The sequence below is a fragment of the Tachypleus tridentatus genome, chromosome 1 (genome assembly GCF_004210375.1).
Source record: "Tachypleus tridentatus isolate NWPU-2018 chromosome 1, ASM421037v1, whole genome shotgun sequence".
Taxonomy (NCBI): domain Eukaryota; kingdom Metazoa; phylum Arthropoda; class Merostomata; order Xiphosura; family Limulidae; genus Tachypleus; species Tachypleus tridentatus.
This window is the reverse complement of record NC_134825.1, coordinates 45,147,099-45,174,934: the sequence shown is the minus strand read 5'-3', so window position 1 is coordinate 45,174,934 and position 27,836 is coordinate 45,147,099. Positions and strand designations below refer to the sequence as shown.

General features: G+C 34.0%; 1 long non-coding RNA gene across 1 annotated transcript in view; it reads left to right on the top strand.

The window, feature by feature from the left end:
• The first annotated feature begins 3,104 nt into the window (after window positions 1–3,104).
• The window catches only part of LOC143247317 (uncharacterized), a 74,018-nt gene continuing 49,286 nt past the window's right edge, over window positions 3,105–27,836 (top strand). Inside the window, exon 1 of the long non-coding RNA XR_013026511.1 lies at window positions 3,105–3,952. This is a non-coding gene — a long non-coding RNA (uncharacterized LOC143247317). The remainder of the gene's footprint in view (window positions 3,953–27,836) is intronic.

The window sequence follows — 27,836 nt, the reverse complement described above, 5'->3', positions numbered from 1 at the left end:
CAAAACATACATTAGACCAGTAACTGACTATGCAGCTCCAGAGCTTGAATAACTGTAAGTGACCAAATAATCGAAACCAAATTACAAACAATACAAAACACACTCCTCACAACAGCATACAGAGTTCCCAGAACCACATCATTTAAATTCATACACAAATATTCAAACATACCAACCATATCAGATAGACTCCTACATAGTACAATAACTTTTTTTTATAAAAATTGAATGAAAAATTAATTATTATGCGAGCTAGACATGCACCTCATACATGATGAAGATAGTCCTAAACACCTTTCCCCGGTGAATTATACATATATTTTAAACATAAAAATAAATAAATGGAAAAAAATAACTAAAATAATAATAAATATATATAGAGATAGGGGAGGGAAAGGCCACCATAAAATTAAACTTCCTATTGATAGGGCAAATAACATCTATAAATGTATTAAATCAGTACATGAACATTGCCCTGAAGAGGGTCGGAGAAATTCAGCCCACTCTGACCCACGCAGTAACCATATCAACCAACACTGCATGACTATATAAGTAAATGAAGGAGGAAGAGGTCAAAGATCACCTGACCCTCCAGGGTACCCAAATTCCCAAGAAAGAGAGAGAAAGAATTATTCATAGACTTTTGCTATTGGTCTAGAGGGGCTTTAAGACTAGTATTAAGTGGGAGGCATTAATAATACTTATATCTTGTAACAAGATGAAGGATGTTGCTAGGTTTTATTATACTGTAATAAAATAACTTGAGAACGGCCGATATTAATAATTTGAGGTCATATCATAAAAACTGTTGATATCCATTAATAACCATAATATTTAAAGATATATATATATATATTCCTACTAATTTCAAGATATCACAATAAAGTGACGTCAAGACTGCTATTATATTGGTGTATCATATAACAAGAGCTTTTCAATTGCTATTAAATTGTAATATAAGGTTTTAAAAAGTTCTACTTTGCTGAGGACATTAAGATATTAAAACTTGAGGACTATTTCTACTTTGATATTACTAGAACATAATAGCTTGAGAACCGCAAGTAAAATAAAGCTGACAAAATAAAATGAGTCTACAGACAAGTTCAATCCTTCGTTGAGCAAAAACTTAAAGACTGCTAAATGTTGAAACTCCTACGTTATTAAAAACAAAATCTATTGCTAACCTATTATATTAGGTTAGCAATATGTTATGGGTCTGTTTTTGTTTGGTTTACATCAGTGAAACAATGGCATATCTTATTATTCTCCACTTCAACCAACAAAATTTCTCGTGTTGCATTACTAACAATTTTCTAAAAGCAGGTTTTACAACCGACAACGTTTCTCGAATTACTTTAACAAATATAATAATAAAAATACATTTTTTTTATAAAGACAATTACAGATCCAGACATACGTAACCCAGCTAACCTAATTTAGCAAATTATTCTAATTATGTTAGTGTGAACCAAAATTATGATAAATATTTTTAAATTTTGAGAAACTCATCTTGATAGTTTTTACTTTCTTGTTTCAATACTTGTTGTGTAGGATTAAAACTTTTATAATAATATTGCTAGCTAGATTACCCATATATCGATCTCTACCTATCTTTATAAAATTTAATTTGTTTTATATTTGTTTGTTTCCTTTTTATTAGATATACTTTTGTACTCGGAATACCAAGTGTGGGATGTGCATATGACCGATTTCATTACTCATCAGAATCTCTAACAACCAACTCTATAAGTAGCCCATCGTTTGTCTTATATACGGTCATACATACACACAAACACGTGCACACACACAAACATATGTATATAGTAGTATCCTTTTCAGTACAAGAAAGGAATTATCAAGACCCCAGACAGAATAATTCTGAGAAAGAATTAGAGCGATAAGATTCGTCATTTCTTCCGTATGGTTGCCCGGAAAAGTCACTTACTTAAATGAAAATTCGTCGAAATAGTGAAATTTTTATTCATTCTAGAAGCACGTATATAGTGATTTAGGCGACTATATAAGTACAGTAAGCTTTAATTTTGTTCAGAAAATACTGTGGAATAGTCATTGTTAATATTCAGATATCTTAAAGTCGATTTTAAACAAGTGATGTATATGGCAGCCATTTTATTTTATGGCAATCCTTACTATTCAGTGAAATCGTACTTAATCATAAAATTTCTACTAAACGTTGGCTTTATAAGAAAAATACTTTTTCGTGTTACACAGGCAAACTTTTTTATGAAAGTAGGCTTAACAACTTACAAAGCTTCTAATGTTACATTAACAGAGCATTTCTACTGAAATTTGTTTTTTTAATCCGGGCAAAGTTACTTCGAGGGTTATCTGGTCGTAACAAGACCCAATCACTAAATTTCAAATCCATAGTCCGACATGTGACCACTGGGCTGTGCTCAACTACTTTCTGAAAGCTAGCTTTAACTAACAATATTTTAGGTATAACATTAACATTCTTATTAAAAGCAGACATTTCGACCAATAAAGCTTATTTTAATGCATTAATACTTTCGTACTGAAAGCATATTTTACTAAAAATGTAGGTTTACATGCTACAATTTTGATATTACTACTTCATATAGTATTTAATTCTAATTTTATGTTTGACACTGACTAAGATTTCTCAGTGGAACAGCGGTAAGTTAAGGACTTAAAATACTAAATTTGGGGTTAGATTTCTACGATAAACACAGCAGATATCCTAACATGGCAAAACATACAATGAATAAACCTCTGAAAGCAGATTGTACAAGAAGTACTTTATCACGTTAAACAAATGAGATTAATACAACAGATCCAGTTCATTTCAAGTGACGCATATTATATTACATTTCTTACATCTCTACCGATAACGAGTAAGTTTTTTTATTTTACTTTACATGTACAACACTGCTATATAAATTACATTTAAGTATATATATTTATTATTTTTATTTTCTACCGACAGATGTCTCAACTAAACTTTCGTTCCTCGTGAGGTTTCTTCTAAGTGCTTTAATAAAGGTTTTTCTCAATGAACCAGACAAAACTTCCAAGGTACTTGGTGTTGCTCACTGGTTTGCTTTTATCTGGTTATTAGCTCAAAAGTAAGGATGGTTGTACCTGAACCTTACGAGCCTCTGACCTAGCGGTTTACTCAATGTGTGTACACGTATATTATTTAAAACAAGAATGATGCAATATCTCTTATGTAGACGTTTGTTCATATCAGAAATTTCAATACCTGTTGTGGCTTGGTGATTAATATGTTTGTTTTTGAATTTCGCACAAAGCTACTCGAGGGCTATCTGTGCTAGCCGTCCCTAATTTAGCAGTGTAAGACTAGAGGGAAGGCAGCTAGTCATCACCACCCACCGCCAACTCTTGGGCTACTCTTTTACCAACGAATAGTTGGATTGACCGTCACATTATAACGTCCCCAAGACTGAAAGGGCGAGCATGTTTGGCGCGTCATGGATGCGAACCCGCGACGCTCGGATTACGGGTCGCACGCCTTAACACGCTTGGCCATGCCCGGCCCATTCTAATATGACGGTCAATTCATTAGTAAAGGGTCAACCCAAGAGTTGGTGGTGGTTAGAGGTGTTGACTATCTGCCTTCCCATTAGTGTATCAATGCTAATTTAAAGACGGCTAGCGCAGATAGCCCTCTAGTAGCTTTGTGCAAAATTCAATAACAAACAATATAGCTTTAGTTCGAAGCAACACAAGGACTGTCTGTGCATAGTGTTTCCTAACTGTGTACTGATGAACGAGAGTGGACACTGATAACCAATAGCGCCATCTCTTTGGTTACTTTTATCAAACTAAATAATAGGATTTTTTTACCGTCATTCTTATAGCGCAAACACGTGTGGTACCCTAACTGGTGACAGGAGCAATAACATTCTTGTTGAGTATGGGTTCATCTTTCAGGATAACACTGATCCAAGTAAGTAGTTCAACTTTCAGGATAACACTGATCCAAGTAAGTAGTTTATTTGGTAAAACAACACATAGAAGTAAATTAAAAAATATAATGAAACAGTTGTACCCAATTATTAAAAGTATTCGGTCTTATATAGAAAATGAGAACCGATAAATGGCAACCAAACAACTTGAATAAATTGTTTGGAAATATTTGGAACGTTCAAAAAATCATTTCGCAGTCATATATTGATAAACATTTGGTAACGAGGTGAACTGCTCTATCTAAAAACAATATTAAACATATTCAGTTTATCTTTGTATTTTCTGAAAGAATATATTAGATTAATAATAAACTGACCATTTTAGCTGCAATTGGTTGTCACTTGTGTAAAACATATGCAATTATTTAGCTATTTCCAATACTGTACCTGATTCGAATGTAATGTATGTGGTTCTAAATGTTACACTGATAAGTGAATTTAACATACATTTTAGAAATAAGTTAGATTGTTAAACACAGTGTGGCAAATTTAGCATTTCTCATGAGTGGATCCCTTGTGATACAATCAAGACTAATAAGGCATAGCTTTCAGTATCTACATCAGTTGAGCCATTTTCAAAAACTCTTTTTGTTCTCAGAATTTCATGCTCCTTTGAATAGGATAATCCAATCAAATGTCATATAACAAGAAAATTTTCACGAACGGTTTTTCTTTTTACATTGAATCTAAGAGGATTGTTCTGGAAAAAAAAACACAACAAAATCTTGTTTTATGTATGCTGTTCACATCAGGTTTTAACCACAAATACAGAATGCAGGAAAGTACAGATCATTTCTTAACATAATTCTGTTAAAATACAACATATTTCCTACTTCGCTTCTCGAGCTTCATTTCTCCAGTTATGCGTATTGCAGGTAGATTACACTGCTTTTAAGTACTTCAAGGACACAAGTTGTATAGACTTATTGTCCACCCACACCAGCTGATCTTTATTTAACCAACATATGAGAGTTAGAGATGTTTAAGTCACAACTACAAACAGGACGGAAGATCTGTCCACACAAAAATTTTTAAGTTGAATTTATAAGAAAGGAAGCAACAGGGGGCCTGATACTGCGCGAGAATATTTTGCAGCCTGGATATTTTGATAGTGGTATAAGAGTGACAGATATTTAAGAACATCTTCACCGTTTCCTCATCGTCTAGAACTTCATTAGAACGTTTGCTCAAAGCCAACGTCGCTAGCAGTTGACGTTTTGTGTGACGCATCACCTGTCAAGGAAGTACATAATGTATGATGCTGCTACCAAAAGAACGGATGTTAATTTAATAGATTATTCGTCAACCACAACTCACACAAATAGGAAAGGAAATTCTGTTGTTCTTTTTTCGGAGTACCATTTATATAATTGACAGTAACTGATAATATTAAACCAGTTGTATCCACAAATTTTCTCTAAGGCTTCATATCCCATATAGTTAACTGTAACTTTAATTCAGATGCATCTTAACAAGTTCAAATTACATCATTCAGGATGGGAGAGTTCACCAAGCCCCTTAGTGGCACACGGGTATCTCTGCGGACTAAAAATGCTTAACTACAGACAAAAACGTCGTTAGAAATTGTACTCGTATTTGTTTTGTTTAGTTGTCTAACTAAAATATTTATGTAAATAATTATATAAAATGAAGGAAATATCAGTAGTAAGAAATAATAAATATTTAAATTGTAGACTTTCTCTAAATATATAAGGTTATAAGTCTAATAGTATACACTTTTAGTAAGTAAATATAAGGGAAATTTGTTTGTTTATAATTAAGCAGAAAGCTACGCAAGGGACCATCTGTGATCTGCCCACCACGGGTATTGAAACTCAGTTCAATAATTCAATATTCAATACTTGAATAATAATTCAATAAGAGAAAAAAAAAGTAATAATGATTAAAAAAAGAAAAATAATAATAATAATAATAATAAAAAAGAAACAAGAACTAAGTGTCTAGTGCATAGTGGCCAGCTTGTGTTACATTTCTTAAATATATGTTAAAAGGGGAGAGGTATTTAGGACTATTTACATCATGTACGTGATATCTGTCGAGATCACACATTAAGCCATTTTTATGCCAATTCTTATTGAAATATTTTAGAGAATTATGCAAGAGTCTTTCAGATATTGTGTCTATGTTTGCATACTTGTGCATGAATCTGGTTGAGGTGCTACGTGGTACTTTATATGCTGAAGTTAGTACTGAATTTTGTATACGTTGAAGTTTCTGTACATGTGTGGGTGCTATGTTAATCCAGGCAGGTGATGCATATTCTATTGTTGGTCTAATGTACGTTTTGTAGATTTTAAGTATGTTGTCTGGTGATGTTCCTTGGATTTTACCTGAAAGACTTCTTGCATAGTTTGCTCTTTTCCAGATTCGTATCAGTACATTTTTAATATGTGGTAACCACGTTAATTTTGAATCATAGGTTAGACCTAGAAATTTAGCAGAAGTAGCAGTCAGTAAAAGTGATCCATTCATATAGAGCTTTGGTGGATCTTTTTTCAGCTTATTCAGTCTGCTGAATAATATGACTTGGGTTTTTGGAATATTGATTTTGATTCTGTATTTCTGGCAGTATTCTTCGATGTTATTTAGGACTGGTTGTAGGTTCGTTGCTGCTATTGACGGAGTGGGGGCACTTTTCCAGACTGCTACATCGTCAGCGAACTGTGACGCATAACCTAAATTTAGGTCCGACAGAGGCATATTACTCACGTACATGATAAATAATATAGGACTAACAACCCCTCCCTGCGGGACTCCTGCTTCGGGTGAAAAGGACCCTGAGTGGGCCCCATTTACATTTACTTTACTCATTCTGTTATCCAGGAAGTTGGATAGCCAACGAATAGTTTCCTGGTGTAATGCCATTTCAAGTAATCTATGACGCAAGCCATTATGCCACACTGTGTCAAAAGCTTTCTCAATGTCGAGAAAGCAAGCTACAGTGCATTCGTTTTTGTTGAAGCTGTCGGTAATTGATTCTGTAAGTCGAATCAGGTGGTCTGTAGTTTGGCGGTTTTTTCGAAATCCGTTTTGAATTTCTGGTAATTTTGAATTTTCTTCTAGGTAAACTTACAGACGATTACTAATTATCCTCTCTAATACTTTGCCAATACAACTGGTTAAGCTAATCGGGCGGTAGTTGTTTGGTTTATTCGCTGGCTTTCCTTCTTTCTGGAACAGTAATATTATTGCTTCCTTCCAAGAAACGGGGATATATCCTGCTGATAGTGAGAGATTAAATAACGCTGTTAGGTGTTCATATAATCTCTGAGTGCCTTGTTTTAGGAGGATAGCTTGAATACCATCTTCTCCAGGGGCTTTGTTTTTTGTGTTGTTAATAGCAGTTACGACTTCTGTTACAGTGATATGTTTTATCAGTTGATGAGTGCTCCAGTCTTTTGTTTTTTCTTGGTGTGTAATAGTGTTGACTGGAAATTTAGGTGTAAAAATGCTTCTGTTGTGATCAATAAAGTTGGTGACTGTATTATAAAAGTGTCTGTTCATGTCTGGTTCATGATGTGTCTTGAACGTGTTTTCTAGGTATTTTTTAAATATCTCGGCTTTTTCTGTGTTAGTGTATGCTGTTTCTCCATCCAGTTCCAGTGGTGGATATACTGTGTTTGTTGTTCCTGTATTTGTAAATCTTTTCAAGTGTGTCCAGAATTGTTTAGGATCAGTTTTGTGATTTAGATCGGAACAGAAGGTGTCCCAGTTTTCTTGTTTTTGTTGTCTGATCAAGTTTCGTATTTTATTCCTTATTGTGTTTATCTGTGTTTTAAGTGTGGGGTTGCGATTTTGAATGTACTGTCTGCGGAGTATACGTCTGTCTTTAATTAAGTGTATTATGTCTTTATGTGATTGCCATGAATGAGTTGTTGTGAAGTGTTTTTGTTTCGGTATCGAACTGTTGGCTGCATGTTTTAGACACTCAGAGATGATATGACAGTATGCATCTATATCTGATGCGTCCGCGGCAATATGTAGTACTTCGGGAGGTAAGGTTTCATTTAATATAGTTTGAAAAACAGGCCAATTAGCTTTTTTGTAGTTCAGTTGGTCTTTAACTATGATTTTATTTAAATGGGGGGTGAGATTGAAGATACACCAAACTGGGAGGTGGTCACTATCCAAATCGTGACCAACATGAAAATTTACGAATTTGCGACTCATATTTGACGAACACAGGCATAGGTCCAGTATTTCACTGGTGCCGTGTGCGTACGAGATATGTGTCGGTGTTGCATCGTTTAATAAAGTCATGTTTGATTCATCCAAAAATTGAAAAAGTAAATTGCTATTTGCGTTTGTACTTCGACAGTTGAATGCTATATGTTTACTGTTTAGGTCGCCGATAATAATAAGATTAGAATTGCTATTATACAATATATTCAATAGATTTACATCTAACACTGTACTAGGCGAGCAGTAGATGCCCGCCACAGTAACGTCTGTATGATTTTGCGTTTTTACATAAATAATTATAGATTCATTACTGGAAGGGATACTAAGTTCCTGAACTATAAGTTCAGTCTTATACAATATTAAAATACCTCTGTTTGGATCTCTATTATCCTTCCTCTCATGTCTAATAATGGAGTAGCCGTTTAATTTGAATCGATGGTAGTTATATAGGAGAGTTTCACTAATTATAATTACATCAGGTTTTATGGAGCTTGTTGTATCTTCAATCTCATGTTTCTTGGAAGCAAGAGCACCCTGGATATTGATGTGTAGAACTGTAAAGTTATCCATGTTTAGTAGAGTTTATGATGGAGGTTAAAATTTGCGGCAAGAATTTGTGTATGTTTTTCAATATGATTTTAACTATTATGTCTGTGAGACTGTTGGTGTTTGTGGGATTTGTATATTCTGCCGTTATTTCCGAGAAAGTGGAAGTTATGGCAGATGTCAGTGTGGTTTCAATCGTTGTTGGTTGTGTATTTTGAGGTGGTTTGGGTATTTCCTCTTCACATGGTGATGGTTTTTCCTGTCGGAATGATGAAGTTTTAACCACTGCAGCGTAAGTGTTTGTTTGTGTAGTTGTGCTTTGTGATGCTGGAGTGGTAGGTGTGGGTTTCTTAATTGTTCGTGGTGGTGGCGGCTTGTTCGTGTTGGGATTTTTAATTTCGTACAAGTGTGTTTTAATGGATTTATATTTCTGACATCCTTTATAATTTGCCGTGTGTTCTTCTCCACAATTGCAGCATTTGGGTTTGGGGTTCTGTTTTGTACACTGTGTAATGTGGTGATTCTCCCCACAGCCCACACAACGCGCATTTGCTTGGCATGCTGCTGCTACATGTCCAAACCTTTGGCATTGGTAGCACTGTGTGACAACCACTGCTGGTGTTTTTGTTTGTTCTACTGTGTACTTTTGATACCACATAGTGATACCATTATTTATGAGTTGTGTAATATCCTGGCTGTTGTCTGTGACTACTTTGATTAGGTTTGTGGGTTTTTTAGTAATGTTTGAAATTATACGGTCTACTGAAATATGTTTTATGTTTTGTGTACTTAACGCTTCCTTAATGTCTTCTATGTCTATTGAATTATGTACACCTCGTATCACAAAAGATTTAGGTGTTGGTTTAGTTCCTGGGAGGTGTATTGTAATATTTCCTGTTTTGAACGCGTCTGAAGGCCAAGCTTTCAGTAGACTGTTTAAGTCAGCGGGTTCCTGTCCTTGAACCAGAACACCGCCTCTAGGCAGACGCTTAATGTTAGTTATCTTTGTGGTAGGTTTGCACCTGTATATTTCTTTAGCTAATTGTGGTTGGTTGAAACTACCAGGAACTCCTTGGATTATAATTGCGTGCTTAGGTAATTTTGGTACGAGTTGTGTATGTGTCTGTGGTGGTTGTTCTTTGTTTAATTTGTTTTTTTCTGACTACGAGTCTGCACAAGCGTGAAGCCTTCGTCGTCAGAAAGAACTTCGTCTTTGTCTGAATTTGTTTGTTGTGGAATATCCAAGGTGGGGTTTGGGTTGCTTGAACTGCTAGTTGTTGACATATTATTGTCTATTTCCGTAATCTTAGCTACATTATCTTCAGATGCTGAAAGTATAATATCCTTAACTAGTTTTCTTTTTTTCTAGTCCTAACAGTATTTTCTTTAATAGGCGTTAACTTTGCTTTTAATTCTTTTTCTGCTATAAACATTAATGATTTTAATTTTACATTTTCATTTTCTATTTGGCCACCGTCACTAGACTTACTTTTTTGTCCCTGATATAGACGGGCTTGCTCCCTCAGTTTCAGACGCTATATCGTTTTCCCTGGTCTCCGACTCCCCGGCCGGCATGTCGCCTCGTTGTTTAGCGAAGTTGAACTTGCTGTCTCGGGCTAATTCAAAAGGTAAAAAGGTCTTCTGTCTTTGTATCTACTGGCGTGAAACTCGAAGTGAATAGTAAGAACTCGACAAAATATGAAGCGAAATATAGGTTGTATACACGTAGAATTCAAGAGCATTTCAGAGGTATATCCTATCTTTACCCTCTCCAAGCGCAGAATCCTTATAGGTTGAGCATGTTTGTTTGTTTGTTTTTTGAATTTCGCACAAATCTACACGAGGGCTATCTGTGCTAGCCGTCCTTAATTTAGCAGTGTAAGATTAGAGGGAAGGCAGCTAGTCATCACCACCCACAGCTAACTCTTGGGCTATTATTTTACCAATGAATAGTGAGATTGATCGTCACAGTATGGCCCCCCACGGCTGAAAGGGCGAACATGTTTGGTGCGATGGAGATTTGAACCCGCAACCCTCAGATTACGAGTCGAACGCCTTAACTCACCTGGCCATGCTGAACCGTAGACTGAGCATGAAGCACACATTAATGGTAGATTTAACAGTGCCAGAAAATTGAAAAAAAAATACGTATGTACTTTAACTATTGACCTCGTGGTGATAATGAAAATCTTTACAGAGATACAATTCACTAAGAAATGGTTTTCAATACAATGACAAAAAAAGACTGTACTGTTTGAGCTGGCAGAAATTCACATTATTCGCACGTTTTATTTCACTTACTAACAAGTTCACGCTTATTAGTGAAATATAATATGTTAAGTTTACTGCAAATATTGTTATCAAGCAGGCGTAGCAGTGCTTACGTAGGGATGGCTCGGATTGTTCATCGAAATGGCATTTTAAGTTTCTTCTCAACAGGTCATAAGAACTTTACAATACTATAATATGTTTCCTTTAATAACAATATGTATGTACTGATTGAGTCATAAGTCCTGGAAATGTCTCTAAATATCACAGCAAAATGTTGGACTTTCTTTTTCATCTTTTGTTGTTTAGACAATAACTCAAAAATCAAAACTATCACTTATCCTTCCAAAGCAACTAAAGCAGACTCAGTATATACATCTAATATATATATATATGTACGTGTGTCCCTCAAACTCGATATAATAAATTTAATTGTATAAGATTAGCAGCTGAAGTACACATACTCAATATACAGTATTTATTTTTTATTTGTTGAAACTCTTGGACGTTTTTTTGGCAATGTGTAAAGGAGCTATCTCCGACTGATCAACGGTTTATCTACTAGTCTTCCTTTCTTTGGTGGCATATGTGGTTAAGTTAATTTCTTTCTACAACATATGAAGACAAATTAGTCGCATGTACTGAAAGTGTCCGTTGTTAACAATTATATAACCAACCGTTTATTTTACTGCAAAACTACACAATTGACTATCTACGTCGTATCCACCACATGAATCGAACTTTGATTATTAGTCTTATAAGTTCTAATGTTGTGTTACAGGAACGTAATACGTGGTTGTAGTTCTGTAAGTTAAAAACCTTTTTTTTCAAAATTTCTTGGGTCCTAGTAATTACTAGAAAGTTTCACAAAATGACTACGAAGTACCTCAAATAACCAAATTTAAGGGTAGAACTTAGCGTCATTATATGAAAAACGAGTCTAACATGCTTTTTTGTAAAAGGTTTTAAGTATCGTATGTAATATAATGTAACTAACATATCATAAGTAATATACCATATGTAGTTTGACAGAGAATTAAACGCTTTGGTACATTGTTTATGAATATAGTTACACGTGAGATACACCGAGGGCTTGATTAAGTTTGTAAAACTGTGATTTACTTCTAGTTATTTCCAAAGAACTTGGAGTAGATAGACAATTCTCAATAATCCTTACAAATTGATATAGAAATCATGGAAATAGTAATTCCTCTCCTATTATGAACTTTTATCAGAGTGAATGTAATTTTACTAATTTTCAGTAGATGACATATGACATGATCATTTTGCTCTACAGTAATTATCAGATTTGTTTGCGTTATAACTCGTTATACGTCACTGACGTGTTTTCTTCGTAAATAGCTGGATGTGTCTGTTTCGAGATTCTTCATATTTGTCGAACTAAAATAAGAAATAATGTATAAGGTTTTCTCAAAAGCTTCTCAGTCTTTCAACGTATTAAATACACAGAAATTTGCTGTTTCATCAATATTACATTGTTTTCGAGTAGAAAATATATATATATTGTAATAAATGATAAACAATGAAGCCATTATAAAACAACAAACATTGCTGATATGATAAAAAATCATATTTCTTAGATAAACCTGAAATAATCGTATGAATTAACACATAGCTAATTCGTTGTTTGTATATATGTTTATGTTGTCATTGTGTTTCAATGTTTTTCTCAGTTAAGCTATGCTGCAATACAAATTTGAGTCATAACGATGGAACTACTTTCTGTGATATGACGTTTTATTAAATGTAAAATTGTAGTAAACGGCTGTGACTGTAACACAAATGCATATATCAACCTTTAGTATGTTCATCATTGTTCATGTTCTGCAATTTTCAGCATGTCTTACATGTACTATCGTACGATTCTCTCCTTTTATGAGTTAAACATTCATGTCATACTTGATAGTAACATTAAAACTTAATCAAAGACTAAGTAAAATAACGGTACATTTTCTTTACATTTCCATTACACAATTAGATTTAGAAAATTCTTATTCTTTGGCTTAGCCCGGCATGGCCAGGTGAGTTAAGGCGTCGACTCGTAATCTGAGGAGCGCGGGTTCGAATCCCGGTCGTATCAAACATGTTCGCCCTTTCACCCGTGGGGGCGTTATAATGTAACTATCAATCCTACTATTCGTTGGTAAAAGAGTAGCCCAAGAATTAGTGGTGGGTGGTGATGACTAGCTACCTTCCCTCTCGTCTTACACTGTTAAATTAGGGACGGCTAGCGCAGATAACTCTCGAGTAGCTTTGCGCGAAATTCAAAAAACAAACAATCCGCCGTCTTATTTATGCATAGGTTTTTGCTATTAAACTATTTGTCAATAAATGTGACTAATTACTACATAAGTGAGTTTTAATACTGTTAAATAATGTATTGTAAAGTATGGTATATGAAAATTGATTACAATATTCATAAGTAATCTATTAAAAACTAATAGTAATATGTAAATGTACTGAACATATTGTACTAATAAAAAAAAACAATTAATCTGTAATCTTGTCAAATGCTTTTCCCAGTCACCTAAACACACATTAAAAATGTAATATGCCTGTAATTGGAACTTTCAAAAAGTCAGAAATATATTGTTACAAATATGATAAGCTAATTGTAAAAATTAACAGCAACGTTTGTGATTGTTTTAATAGTAATACTAAACATCACAACGTTATTTGTGGATCGTATGTAAGTGAGGAACCACAGCTTTGATGGTAATGTTCTTCCTAAAGTGTTCTAGAATACTGATGTCGTACAGAAGACTGGGAACAAACGACACTGGTGTACATAAACATACCTCTTGTACAATATACAATACCTTCTAAGGAACCAAGATCAGTACCCAACATATTATATAGCTTAAGTGTATCGTTCTTATGTTAATATTTTCAAAAACATCAAACGTCGAGAAGAAGAAAAAAGGAAATCGCATATTCCTAAGTAAAATGTTCAGTTACAAAAATACAGAAAGAAATAGTATTGTACTTTCATCACCTGAAAGGGATCATTGGAGAATAAACTTTGGAAAATTCCTTATTGATTAATAATTACAAATTGTGTTTGTATTGTTCCATTCCCAGCAGAACACACAAATACGAACAACATATCTTGATGCCCTTGGGTAGGAAATTAAATAATGGCTGTATGTGTTACAGACTGCAGGGGAGAAGTTGTTTATCGTTCCTTGACGGCAAGCACCTGCTAACACTGTACACTAACCAATAGAAGTGCTGACTCAGTACTAGTGACACTTAATCCTATATATATATATATATATGTATATATTTCGAACCAGGAACTACAAAGTTCCTGAACACCCCAGTTGGAGAGAGAACTCTTCTGATTTCTCTCTCTCTCTAAACTGAACCCCTGCCACGTTAGTTTAGTTTAGTTTATTTCAAACCGTGATATATATCCGAGCGATCGTCTGTCCCCTAGTTTACAGCAACCGTTTACCTGCAAACAGGCAAAGTTCAACATTCACTTTTGAAATGACAGAGAACAGGTATTAATAATGTTGACACGAAATTTTATTTCACAAGCAGGATATTCTAAAGTAAACTGTTAAAAGCTAATAACTCTATTATTTACACTTCAAAATGTGACGTAACTTAATAAAGATGTAGATCTGCGGTACGTTATTGTTGAATGGCTCTAAACATGACTAAAATTCATTAAATTACAAACAAACTGAACTGATATTAATTATTTGCGTTCTTCCTCTCCAAAGAGAAATTATTTTTATGTATGTTTTCATGAAAAAGAATAATAGTTGTGTGTATATCCAGAGGTAATTTGCATAATATGGTATTACAATATTCATTCAATGCTTGAAACATGTATTTGACCATGTTACATATGGACATAGGGGTATAGATAACGCCTGTTTGAAAGTTAATTAAACAAGGAACACAGCTTTACATTGAAATTATCTTATACATACATTGCGAACCGTGATGTCTTTTCGCGAATTCGACTGTCTCTTTTTAAGGCAGTCGCTTCCCGCTCTGCGTTTGAAAAGCTACGCATGTAGTAGCTACGTAGAGTAGGAAGTAGTATTCACTTTTAACATGAAGGGAGAACAGACATAAATAATGTTGATACGAAATTTTATTCTTATCCAGGATATTCTACATTAAATTGTTCGGAATTAATCACGCTATTATTCACATTTCAAAATATGACGTAACGTAAATTATAAAACTTTAAATTTACCGTATGTTATTGGTGAATGGCTCTTAACATGACTGAAATGATCAACAATTACTTTTCGCGGTATAAGTCACTAAAAGCTTTAGCTCTGAGTAAAACCAAGAGTGCAACATAATTAACACTTTTAAAATTCATGACATAACTTAATACGAGAGATTAACTTTTCCCGTCACCAGGATGGGTACTTTTGCTTGTTCATAAACTAATAGTATTTGTATGCAACTTTGAGCGACGTTTAACTGGTAGGCTTGGCAATATTTTAGGATTAATGAGAGAAGATAACTTACTCACTGATAATGGCTGTGTTTCTTCATATATACGTTTTCTTCTATAATATTAAGGGCCAAGTTCCCTTTCCACAGATAACCCATATATTCGAAGTATGTGTTAAAGTGATGTTTAGCATTGCTTAGTGTCTACTTGTAAATGTAATTACTTTATACAGTTTGTGTTCAGTGTTTTTCTCTTTATCAGACTGAGTCAAAACCAGAACTCCGATGAGTTATAAATAGTGTCTGATGAACTCTCTTGTTTTACCAGTTCCTAGAGGTAATTCTAGGTAAAATCGGGAATTCTGAAAATGCCAAAAATCTAACCACTGAACCATCATAATCATCTTGAGAAATTTGAGCAAAATTACATTAAAAACTCTAGTGAAGAAATGAAAAACCTATTTCGGAAATATACAACTTTTTTACATTCACAGAATCTGATTGTAGAGAATGGAAACCTTAAGAGCCATAGTTTATTATAGTTATCAACTTATAGGATTAAGGCTTTTCTGGTAACAGCTAATTGTGATTAAATATTTGTTTAAAAGCATAATCTTGGCAGTTAACATGTGATGAATAATGTTTGCGTTCGTAAGACAGATAAATTCAGTCGTTGGGTTGGATACAGTGATCTTTAACATGAGAAGTTCTATTTAATAATAAAATATTCGAGAAAGTTTTATTGACTGATATACGTATGATACCTGGTCCTAAATCCATTCAAGGTTGTATAACAACACCTTTTTATGGTCACCAGAACTGGTTTGGTTTGTTTTGAATTTCGCACAAAGCTACTCGAGAGTTATCTGTGCTAGCCGTCCCTAATTTAGCAGTGTAAGACTAGAGGGAAGGCAGCTAGTCATCACCACCACCGCCAACTCTTGGGCTACTCTTTTACCAACGAATAGTGGAATTGACCGTCACATTATAATGCCCCCACGGCTGGGAGAGCGAGCATGTTTGGCGCGACGGGAATGCGAACCCGCGACCCTCAGATTACGAGTCACACGTCTTAACACGCTTAGCCATGCCGGGCCCCACCAGAACTGTACAGTTGAACAGTCTCAAAATAAAGAATAAGATTAACCAAAAATAATAATTAGTCTGACACAATCTGTTCACAGTTAATATAGTTTCATAAACGATTAGCGTCTCTGATTCATAACGCCCTTCATATATTAACCTCAAGTTTTCATCACATGTTGCTAATCCAATATAAATATTTTAATTCGTGGTCATGTTTTTTTTACTTGCCATAAAGGTTAACATCTTAATTTCTAGGTCCTCAGTAACTTGTTCACCTGGTGTGAGATAACTCAAGGTAAAGGTGAAAATTCATATTTTATTATCCGCATCCAGCAGGCAACCTTACAAGCTTTTCTAGAATGTTTAGTGCCAGACCCATATGATTTCCTGAAACAAAGTTTTAAACAGTTCAATACCATGCATGAGTGATAAAGTATAACCATGGTTGCATTGACTGAACGGATTCAATAAAGAGAATAAATTTGTTTGACATTTCTGAATAGCAGGAAGATACATGAAGAGAAATAATTTAAATGCTACATAATAAAATAATGCCAACTTTTTTAAATGCAAAATAACAAATAAAATAATGCAAGAGCTATAAATGAAATAACATATTTAACACAACTGGGGATGTTAATCAATTTTTTTCTACATAGTACTGATTTTCAAAGCCTGCGCGGTAGCTAAAGACATAGAAGCAGTTACACTGTTTCTAATACTGAAATAATAATAACTTTCTTCACTGAGGAAAAAAAACTATTTTAACTAGTAGCTGGTACTAGGAAAACAGATTATTTTTTCTTATGGATAATATTACAGCCAAATCAAGAAATGATATGGTTCTTATAGTTTTATAATTTCTTCCTACATCCAGCTGTTGTTTTACATCTACCTGCTTTGTAAGTTGAAAATTGCAAGCGAACAATTTAAAAACTATAAAACAATTGATAAGTTTTGTCTGCAGAAACTTACCTGAATTTTGTATTGATTACTGTTACTAATTTGCCTTTGTAATTTAACTAAAACTACACACGATTTTCTAAGTGACGTTTTAAGATATAAAATACGATCCTTTATATTGCACTTATTAACACGACAATAAGTTTGGAGGCTTATGATGCCAAAACTCGGGATTCATTTAAACTTACCAGTTCTATGTAATTTTGTTTACGCACTTTTTAGCTTCGTTAAAACATTTAGTAACATTAAGTTACTCAGGAAAGACAAATTTTAATTTTAGATGCTGTTTTTATTCTACGTGAAAGCAACCGGTAAAAATGTATGAAAAAATCTTCCGCTCAAAATGTCATCGAAATTATGTCAATATTTTCATTATATAGAAACAAAAAACGTGACGAATTATACAGCTTACAGCACTTTGTTGGACTATCATGAGTTGAACAGGCACGGTTGGTTAGGCCTAACAATCAATATAATAAAAAACTGTTAATTAAGTTCCAGTTGCTTTTCAAGTGCTTTGTTACTGTTGTTGCTACTTGCTTTTAAATCATTTCTTGTTCTAACTTTTGTTGTACCAGAACGTATTTCTTCCAAAGTTGAACGTAAAAAGATTTTCTGATTTTAAATAGCCAGAAATTCTTGGCTATAAACATGCGAAGTCTGTGTCCAGACTTCGAATCCCCGTCACACCAAACATGCTCACCCTTTCAGCAGTCGGTGCGTTATAATGATACGGTCAATCCCACTATTCTTTGATAAAAAAGTAGCCCAAGAGTTGGTGGTCGGTGGTGATGACTAGTTGCCTTCCCTCTAGTTTTATCCTGCTAAATTAGGGACGACTAGCGCAGATAGTCCTCGTGTAGCTTTGCGTGAAATTCAAAACAAAGCAATTGAAGTATAAGAAATATTTTATATATGAAATCACTGTACTTTTTCTTAGTAGGTTCATCGGGGGGGGGGACAGCAGCAAGTCTTCGGATTTACAATACTAAAATCAGGCGTTCGATTCTCTTCGGTGGACATAACAAAAAAAGATATCCCTATGTGGCTTTGCTATAAGAAAAAATCATATACGCACATTTCTTAAAAAAAATCATATACGCACACTTCTTAAGAAAAAAATATGACAAAATCATAACCAATTAATTACATGGTGTTAAACACCAATTTACATCAGAATTATATTAACTGACAAGGTGGCGAACAGGTATTATCTCTAGGTACTCATGTTTTTTTAAACTCAGATTCGTACGATCAACTGACTACAATAATGTAGGCTATTATAATTAGGTAATTCAGTTTTATTAGTTATGATGAGATATATTTATGTGGTTGAATTTTTTGACGAATGAGACTGTACTCTAAATTTAGTTTCATTGTTTATATTATTTCGAAGTAATCTTGAAGACAATATGAGAATATTGCTAATATTGTTGGTATCATTTCTTAAGGAACAAGTTTTATATTACATAATATTATTTATTATTGATTTTCCTAATGCGTCAGAAATATTACAACAATAGAATAATATTAATTTTAATTAATGATTTCGATTTGTCTGTTTTTGCTTAAGCACACACACTTGGTCATCATTGTCTCTTGTTCTTGTTTTAAAGAAACAATTTGCATGTCCTACAATATATCATAGAATATACAACACGAACTACTAAATAATTTTAAATCTAGTGCGAGGTTGTTTAAACCAATTTAAATCACTGTATGTTATCAGATTAATTTTAATTAGTTTAATTTTCAATATTTTTGTTTGTGAAAAGTTTCCAGTTGCTATTGAGTGAATTAAAACTTTATTTACTTATGTTTTTAAACCGTTATCAGAGTTGAGTCTAGCGTAACCTAAAAATAGTTTTATTATATCTGTGTGTCATACAATAAGGTTTCGCGTATGTTGTAGTTTTTATTCAGTTATTGTAAGCAATTTTATCTCTGGTTACTTTATTATTCCCTTCATCCCTTAAAACACGATAGGTAATACTCTGTGACATTAGCTGACTTAATCCTTTTAGTAATTCTACTTTAGAACATCTTGTTAGATAATCCACCACATTTAGTATATAACGCTTCCCTTGCTCTAATATTGGTATTGCTGATTCAGTTACGTCTAAAGTTACCCTATAAAAAGGTTCATCAGTTCTTGGTGGTTATCTCTTCCTCTAGATAATGCCATCTGACACAAGCCGCACGACTTACAAAAATGGACTAATCTCTTAACTACTAGTAACTTGTCGTTATATGATATACGATTAACTCGTTAACTAAGTGCACAACATTAACTTGATTTGTTTCAACTATTGTAGTTACTTGTGGTTTATAGTAAATTATTTACAAAACTGTATTTATTATTTCTATTTGGCATGCCTTGTGCTTCTTTTCCTCCAGTTACTTATCACTTTCATTATATTTCCACAACTATTGTAATGGCATATCCTCCTTGTTATGCCTACACCACGAGTTCCTGTATATGTTTCCAGAATATTGTTATTTTAAAGTATTCTTATACGTTTCCCTTGTAACCTTGTAGTCGTTGCTAATGGTTCATTTATAGCGATCTTCCAATCTTTAACTGATAACTATACTACCAGTAGTATGCTACTTATGGTATCATCGTAAACTAATAAGACTATTCACAAACTTGGCTGCTATCAATTCAGTACGACATAGGGTAACAAAGGGGGCTATGGCTATCAACAATGGGCGGATAGTCTCATCGATCAATATTCAATAATATTTCTTTTCGATATCTTCTTTGGTTTGACTAAAAACTACGTTTGCACTACTGCATCTTGTGTCTCATAGCACCTGTACCTCCAAAACCAGTAAATATTGGCAACCCATGACCTGCTAATACTTCTCAAGCCCCACTTGCAACAACAAAAAATCTCCTGATTCGTTAACTTCAAGTAATCTTATTTGATATATTCCCAAATTGAATTTTTTACCTTTGGGTTCAACTAACACGAGACGCTTTTCCTTTTTCTCGTTACATCTCAACTACAATTTTCTCTTTTTCAAGCCATGATGCTTTCCATCCAGGTTTCTACTGTTCGTACTTGACATGTTTGTATACTGAGCTTACATTGTATCGATCTTGATGTAATACTCATGCTGCTTGCTTTATATGCCAGCCTTGCTGATTCTCACAACTAGATGGCACTTTTCACCTTAGACTTTATTTATACTTTTTGTTTGCTTTATTTTACGCTCATTACTTGTTTGTTTTGAATTTCGCGCAAAACTACACGAGGGTCATCTGCGCTAGCCGTCCCTAATTTAGCAGTGTAAGACTAGAGGAAAGGCAGCTAGTCATCACCTTCCACCACCAATTCTTGGGTTACTTTTTTACCAACGAATAGTGGGATTGACCGTCATACGGCTGAAAGAGTGACCATGATTGGTGTAATGGAGATTCGAACTTGCGACCCTCAGACACAGAATGAGTACCTTAATCACCTGGCCATGCCGAGCCTCTCATTACTTGTGATTTCTATATTGTCATAAGGTTTGGTTTCAGGGTTTCACTGTCTTCCTTTCTAATACCTTCCTGCCAGTAATGCCTTTTGTGAGTTCCTGTTTACTGCAATCCTTGTCGTCTCATCTACAGTCTTCTGGGCTCGATCTTTTATAAATATTTCCATATCTGTATTGCATTTGGATTTGGATATAACTTGTTCCCGTTCTAGCAAGCACTCAAATCATTCATACGTTTTCTCATATTTTCCAACAAAAGTCCCCCAAACCAAATATTTGTGTAATTTGGCTGAACAATGGAAGAACAGGTCTCCTTAATCTGGATTAGATTCTAGAAAGCTCTGTAAGAATTGTTCGTGTGTTCAACTTGACTACCGGGATCAACTTGTAGAATTTGTCCCCTTAAACAAAAAACAAACTCATATGATAGCCAATCTCTCATTGAAAAATGTTTAGCTTGACCACAGTTTTCGAATCTTTCTAAACATTCGCCCTCTTCGTCTTTCTGATCATCAACTTTTTTTTGGAAATTGAGGTCATAATGCTTTAGTAGTTGGACTAGTTATATCTTCCTTTTTCCGCATACCCATCCACTGGATTAAGTTCTATTTTTAATTTTTATAACTCACGTTCATTTATACATCTATGTTCATTCATTTTTAATCTTTCTAATTCTTATTTATTCACAAACTTCATTCGTTCGCTTTCAGCTTCTCTTATGTGATGTGGCCCGGCATCGTTAGGTGGGTAGGGCGCTCGATTCATAATATGAGGGGGGCGAATTCGATGTCCCGTACTACCAAACATGCCTGCCTTTTAAGTCGTGAAGACATTACTATGTTTCGGTCAATCTTACTATTTCTTGATTAAAGATTAGCCCAAGATGTGACAATATGTAGTGATGACTAGCTGCCTTCCCTCTGGTCTTTCACTGCTAAATTAGGGACAATTAGCACAGATAGCTCTCATATAGTTTTAGGTGAAAGTCAAACCAAACGAAACTCATGCGATATTCCCATCTTATGGAGCCAGTTGTAGCCATGATGATCATCCCATCAACGAACAACCCTTGTGCTATTGAACTACTGCCTGAAAAACTAATAAAAACTATAGTATCTTTCATTGTAGTTAGATGTTAACAAGATGACATCCAATCACTTCCTATACTTTTCACCATATTAACTTCTACATAACCTTCAGAAAAATGAGATATCCAACTTTAAATAACCAATTAGTGTTAAGATCGTGAGTTTTTTTTTTTCCCTTATTAGCAAAAGCAGAAACAGAAATTTATTTTTTAACGATCAAAGTTATACTTATACGGACATAAACATTAATTACAATCCATAGTGAACTTTAGTGCAAACTTTCAACTCTCCTATCATTTGTAAAAACTAAAACAACAACTTAATGTCATGTATATTTATCAGATGGAGCCATAAATGTTATTTCTTACTTACAAATAAAGCTCTTTTCTTTTTTTCTGGTTTTAGTTACTTCTAAGAATAACCAAGTTTTAATGAATAAAAAGATTGATTGCTATATGTTTGTTGAACATCTGTTTTTCACCAAACAAGCTTTAATGATGAAGGGTAATCTTAACATTCAAAATGCTTGCACACATAGAAGAAATGATTCTGATTCGTCTCCTACTGGTTAAACGATAAGTTTCAACTCTTATAATGCTAAACTTTGGGATTAGATTGTATACACACGTGGAACACAGCGCAATTAAGGGCAGTAGGCAAAAAAAAAAGAATTATTTTCAAATTTACATCTTACTGACGGAGCTTTAGGCCTCTAACTTTGTAATAAATACAAACTGCCAGCTGCAGGTGTTTTATTTCATGTTTCTCTGATTTTGAATCCACTATAGACGAATTAAGATACATGGGGAGGTAAAGGGGCTTCTGCAGTTAGCTTGACTTTAATTTATATACTTATGTTGTTTTCTTATACAGCGGGGACAGTTTGCAACTTTGTTAAGCTAAAGATGATTTAAGAAGGTCGAAACGTTGTTCTGTACTTTATTTTAATTAAAGTTTTAATACCCATACCAGCTGTCTTGATAATGCATCTTTACTTCATGTGGGTTTCTCGTCATCATGAAAGACTTTCACATTAAATTTGTTGAAGGTTCATATACAGTGTGGAAGGCGAAGTTGTGATGAAGAAAGTACATACAAACTTAAAGCACAAAATTTGAGACTGCAAATTTGCACGTTTCTTTGCAAGAACCCAACAAATTTTCTTGCGGAGTTTGGTGAAGATTAATCAACAGGGAGCGAAGTAGTGCTAAAATATGCAAAAAATACCAATAAAAACACCAAACGCAAAATGCAAGCCTAAATAGATATATATATCGTATTTCCCCAATGGACCTTCATACCAAATTCGGTGAAAACCTATGACAGAAGCGAAGCAGCAGCAAAAAACACAAAATGCCCATATAAACTGCAAAATTCAAGAACGAAAACTTGTATGTACCCCAGAATGGACTTAATGAGATTCCACACCAGTTTTGGTGAAGATTCCTCCAAACCATACGAAATAGTTAGACGCAAAAAACAGTACTATTATATTTATACAGATTATATTAGAAATGGAAAGAACTCATAATACTTATGTAGTTTGTCGCAAATATCCGAAATATTCCTACTGATAGTTTTCGGCATTTCTGCGAAAAAAAAAACTATTCTACTGAGTTCTTGGTTAAAATTATGGAACGTATGTTAATGATGCAGTATATGCCTTGACTTTCAAACAAAGTTAAATACAACACCATTTCCACAGTATTTTAGCATTCAATCTCGCAGTCTCTCAAACGAACGAATAATGACTTTATGTATATTTTGTACTGAAACAAAAGAGTACATTTTGACGGTAATATAATGTAAAGTTAGTTGTTAAAAGTAGCTTAGGAGTTATAACGGGAAGACGTACATGTTACACGAGAAACATAGACGTCAGTTTAAATATCAAATAATTTATTTGAAGCATTATGGGAAACATGTGATATCCTCAGCTTTTGTATGTGCGTGTGTGTGTTTTTCTTATAGCAAAGCCACATTAGACTATCTGCTGAGCCCACCGAGGGGAAACGAATCCTTGATTTTAGCGTAGTAAGTCCGTAGACTTACCGGTGTACTAACTGGGTACTCTCAACTCTTTTATCGAGATATCGTCTGGAGTCATCGGTTATTTTTTCTAATAACTATAAGCAGGAGAGCAACTATTTTTGTTTGTTTATTTCAAGTTAAGCACAAAGCTACACAATGGGTTATCTATGCTCTGCCCACCACGAATATCAAAAACTGGTTTCCAGCAGTATGAGTGCGCAGACATGCTGCTGGGGGTGGGGGGAGTAAGTAATTATCAGATTCAAAAACCAGGCATTAGGTTTAGGAACATTTGTTTAGAATTAAATGAACGATAATTAACAATAAAAAACGTAAGGAAAGATATTCTATTAAGCGTTGGTATAGCAACGGTACATATACATATATATGGTAGATTATGAACTGCAAACAAAAAGTAGAAATAAGGTACAATTTTATTAAACTCGAAGAATAACGGAAAAGATTATTTCTACTCGAAAATAAGTTACTTTGAACAAAATTACTTCCTGGTTTTCAAATAATGAAAGGATTACGTAATCTATGGATAAGAAGATGAAACTGTAAGTAAAATACAATTAAAATAATTAGTAATGATTATATAGAAGAAGTATATTTTAACTATTAAATACTTGCTAGTAATATCTTATAGTTAAAATACTTGGATTGTTGTGTTGGTCAGGCAGTTTTTGTCAATACAGTAATTATGAGTTCTAATATATATGTAAACTAGTATGAAAATCCGTCAAACGTGACGAGGAATCAAAGCTCATTAAATACGAATTTTCCAACATGCATTTTCAGCCCTTAAACAGACATAAGAAAAATAAAGATCGTTCTAATTTCGGAAACCAAAGCTTATCATAAGCAATATTTGTTTTTTACCTAAAGCTTGTCTCTTCCCAGCATTGATCCTTTCCCCAGTATCCATTGATCAATTTTGTACTCACATCAAACACGTTAGTGCAATGTTTCTCTTAAAACCATATTTCTTGTAAATGCTTGGTCATCGTTCAGAAATTTCTCTTTGTAACAAACAACAAATTAATTACACTCGGTGCTAAATAAATCAATGGTATAAAAACTACTTCGTGCCGAAATTTAGGAACTATTCACACATATGTCTGTGATTAAATAAACTATAATCCAAACGGTCAATCAAAGGAGGGAGTACTATATGAGAATACAAAAAGTGGAATTGGCCTCGTGTAATTCACGAATTCCAAAGAAATCGAGTATGACCGACTGATAGTTGGCTTTTGAAATTATGATATGTTAACAAGAACAATAGAGATTCCAGAGCTTAATAAGAGTGACTCAGATTAGATCAGCTACAGAGAGAATGTGAACTGTGACAGCAGTTTTATCACTTTCAGAGAAATTTGTCGTTAAGTTAAGTAGGACAATGGTTACTGCGAAGTTTCTTTTATATCCTTATATTTCAGTCTTTTTTCTTTGTAGTTGAACAGAAAGCTGAAAGTAACGGAAAAAATCATGAAAACTAACTGCTAATTAAAAAAAAAAAACTTACCGGAAAAGAAACAATTCAAACCCGCAGCATTCTACTAAATGCAATGTGATCGCCCTAACCACCAAGCTAAATCAGGCTTTAGGGAAAAGAAACTAATATTTTGATATTCAAGGTGTAAAAAAATGTGCGTTTGTTTGGGGTTAAATTTAAAACAACACATGTAGAGGCTTGAAGTTTGTAGATAAAAGTTCTAAAGGATTAATTAAATTAAGTTAGGTAAAGTTTTGAAAGTGGTAGCGGAAAATATTGACATTTAATTAAGGTCGCTTTACAGCGGTCACTTATGGTTCATATCATTCACTTAAATTGGGGCTACTCAAGTGTTCAGACAATCAACGGTGAAGAGCTTTCAATTGAATGTGACGATTCACTGCTCTTTCTTTTCTGTCGATATCTACTTTTTTTTTATCTACATGCTTGAGCCCCCAAAAACAATTGACAAATTCATGTGCAATATCAAGAAGTATCGTAAAACAAAATGCCAAATGTGTGCATTGTAGTGCAGGTGTTTTAAATACCAACTTTACTGAAACTAGTGTGGTTTCAAAACTGTTTTTGTTTTTTTGACTAGATATGACACGTAAGTTTGGTTTGGTTTGAATTTCGCGCTAACAGTCCCTAATTTAGCAGTGTAAGACTAGAGGGAAGGCAGCTAGTCATCACCACCCACCGCCAATTCTTGGGCTACTCTTTTATCAACGATTAGTGGGATTGATCGCCATATTATACGTTCCCACGGCTGAAAGGGCGAACATGTTTGAAATTATGGGGATTCGAACCCACGACCCTCAGATTACGTGTCGTATGCCTTAACCACCTGGCTATGCTGGGCCCGCCATGTAAGTAATAGATTAATAAAGGTAACAGCTTTCTCGGTAATGCTTCAGTGCTATTAATTATGTCATTTACATTGTTGGAAATACGGTTTGTAAATGTGATTAAATAAAATATGTTTAAACAAATGTAATTAACCTTGAAGTAAATACACTGCCATTCACAATGTATGTGTTGATGTGAAGAAGGAGCTGAAACACGTAACTCCCTACAAAGATGGTCAATAAATCCCAATAACATTTGGTTTAGTTTGGCTCCTGTTTAGCACTAAACTACACTATGGACTATCTTAGTGCATTGTTCCCCACAGTTACATGAATCCAGGTTTCAGCATCATAATCTTGCAGACTTACTAGTGACTTTCTGGGTGGGGAGCAATCTCATGAAGACCTGATGTTTGGTATCAGAATAAATAAATCACTGGAAAAAAACGTTATTTTAAACATTTGGATGAATCATATACACCCTTGAATATAAGGAGTGAACGACCCGGGCTTAAGGTGAATTTATTCGCTTTATTAGTATCTACTCAGTTGTTAAGTTGATCACCAGTAGTTGACAATTCCTTTAGTTTAACATTCTGTACAGCCTCATTAGTATCTAATCAGTTTTTAAGTTGATAACCAGTACTTAACGGTTTTTTTATCATTTAGTTGGTGAGATGGATGAAATACAGCTTGAAAACATTGTAACCGAGGATATTTGGATAAGATTTGAAGTTCTTAAACAGATGTTTTGTTTTGGTTTCTTGCTGTAGGAAATTAGTAGTTGAATCTTGAAAGTTACATCGACTGGCGTGTTTGTATTGAAATTACAAACCCTGATTTCGGCTAAAAATTATGTGTCAAGGTTCATCTCTTTTTCTTTTAAAGTCTACATTTATACAGGTACAGTGTTTTCAGAAAAACCACATATTCATATCGTTATGCCAGCGGTAAGTCTACGGATTTACAACCCTAAAATCAGGGGTTAGGCAGACAACCCCGTGTGGCTTTGCTATAAAAAAACACCAACTTAGCTGGTTACACGGATATATAATGTAATTGTTTGTACTGCACTTTCATTGTTAGTAACGCTAAAAAGTTAGCGTATGAATAATCGATTAATTTTTTTATCCTCTAGTAAGTTTCAGCTTGTGTGTTCAAAAAATCTTTACGAAAGGAATGTTGTTATTTATATAGTCGACCAGTGGAATATAAATGTATTCATTGTTATTGGAAATATTAGTACCAACTGGAATTTTTATTCTGAGAAAGAAAAAAAATATACACCTGATAAGAAAGGTGAAACATTTACGAACCGTATCAATAAACGTTTTTCGTATAATTTTCCACTCAATATTTATTCTAAATTGATTTTATTAGTACACGTTAAATCTTTATTTAT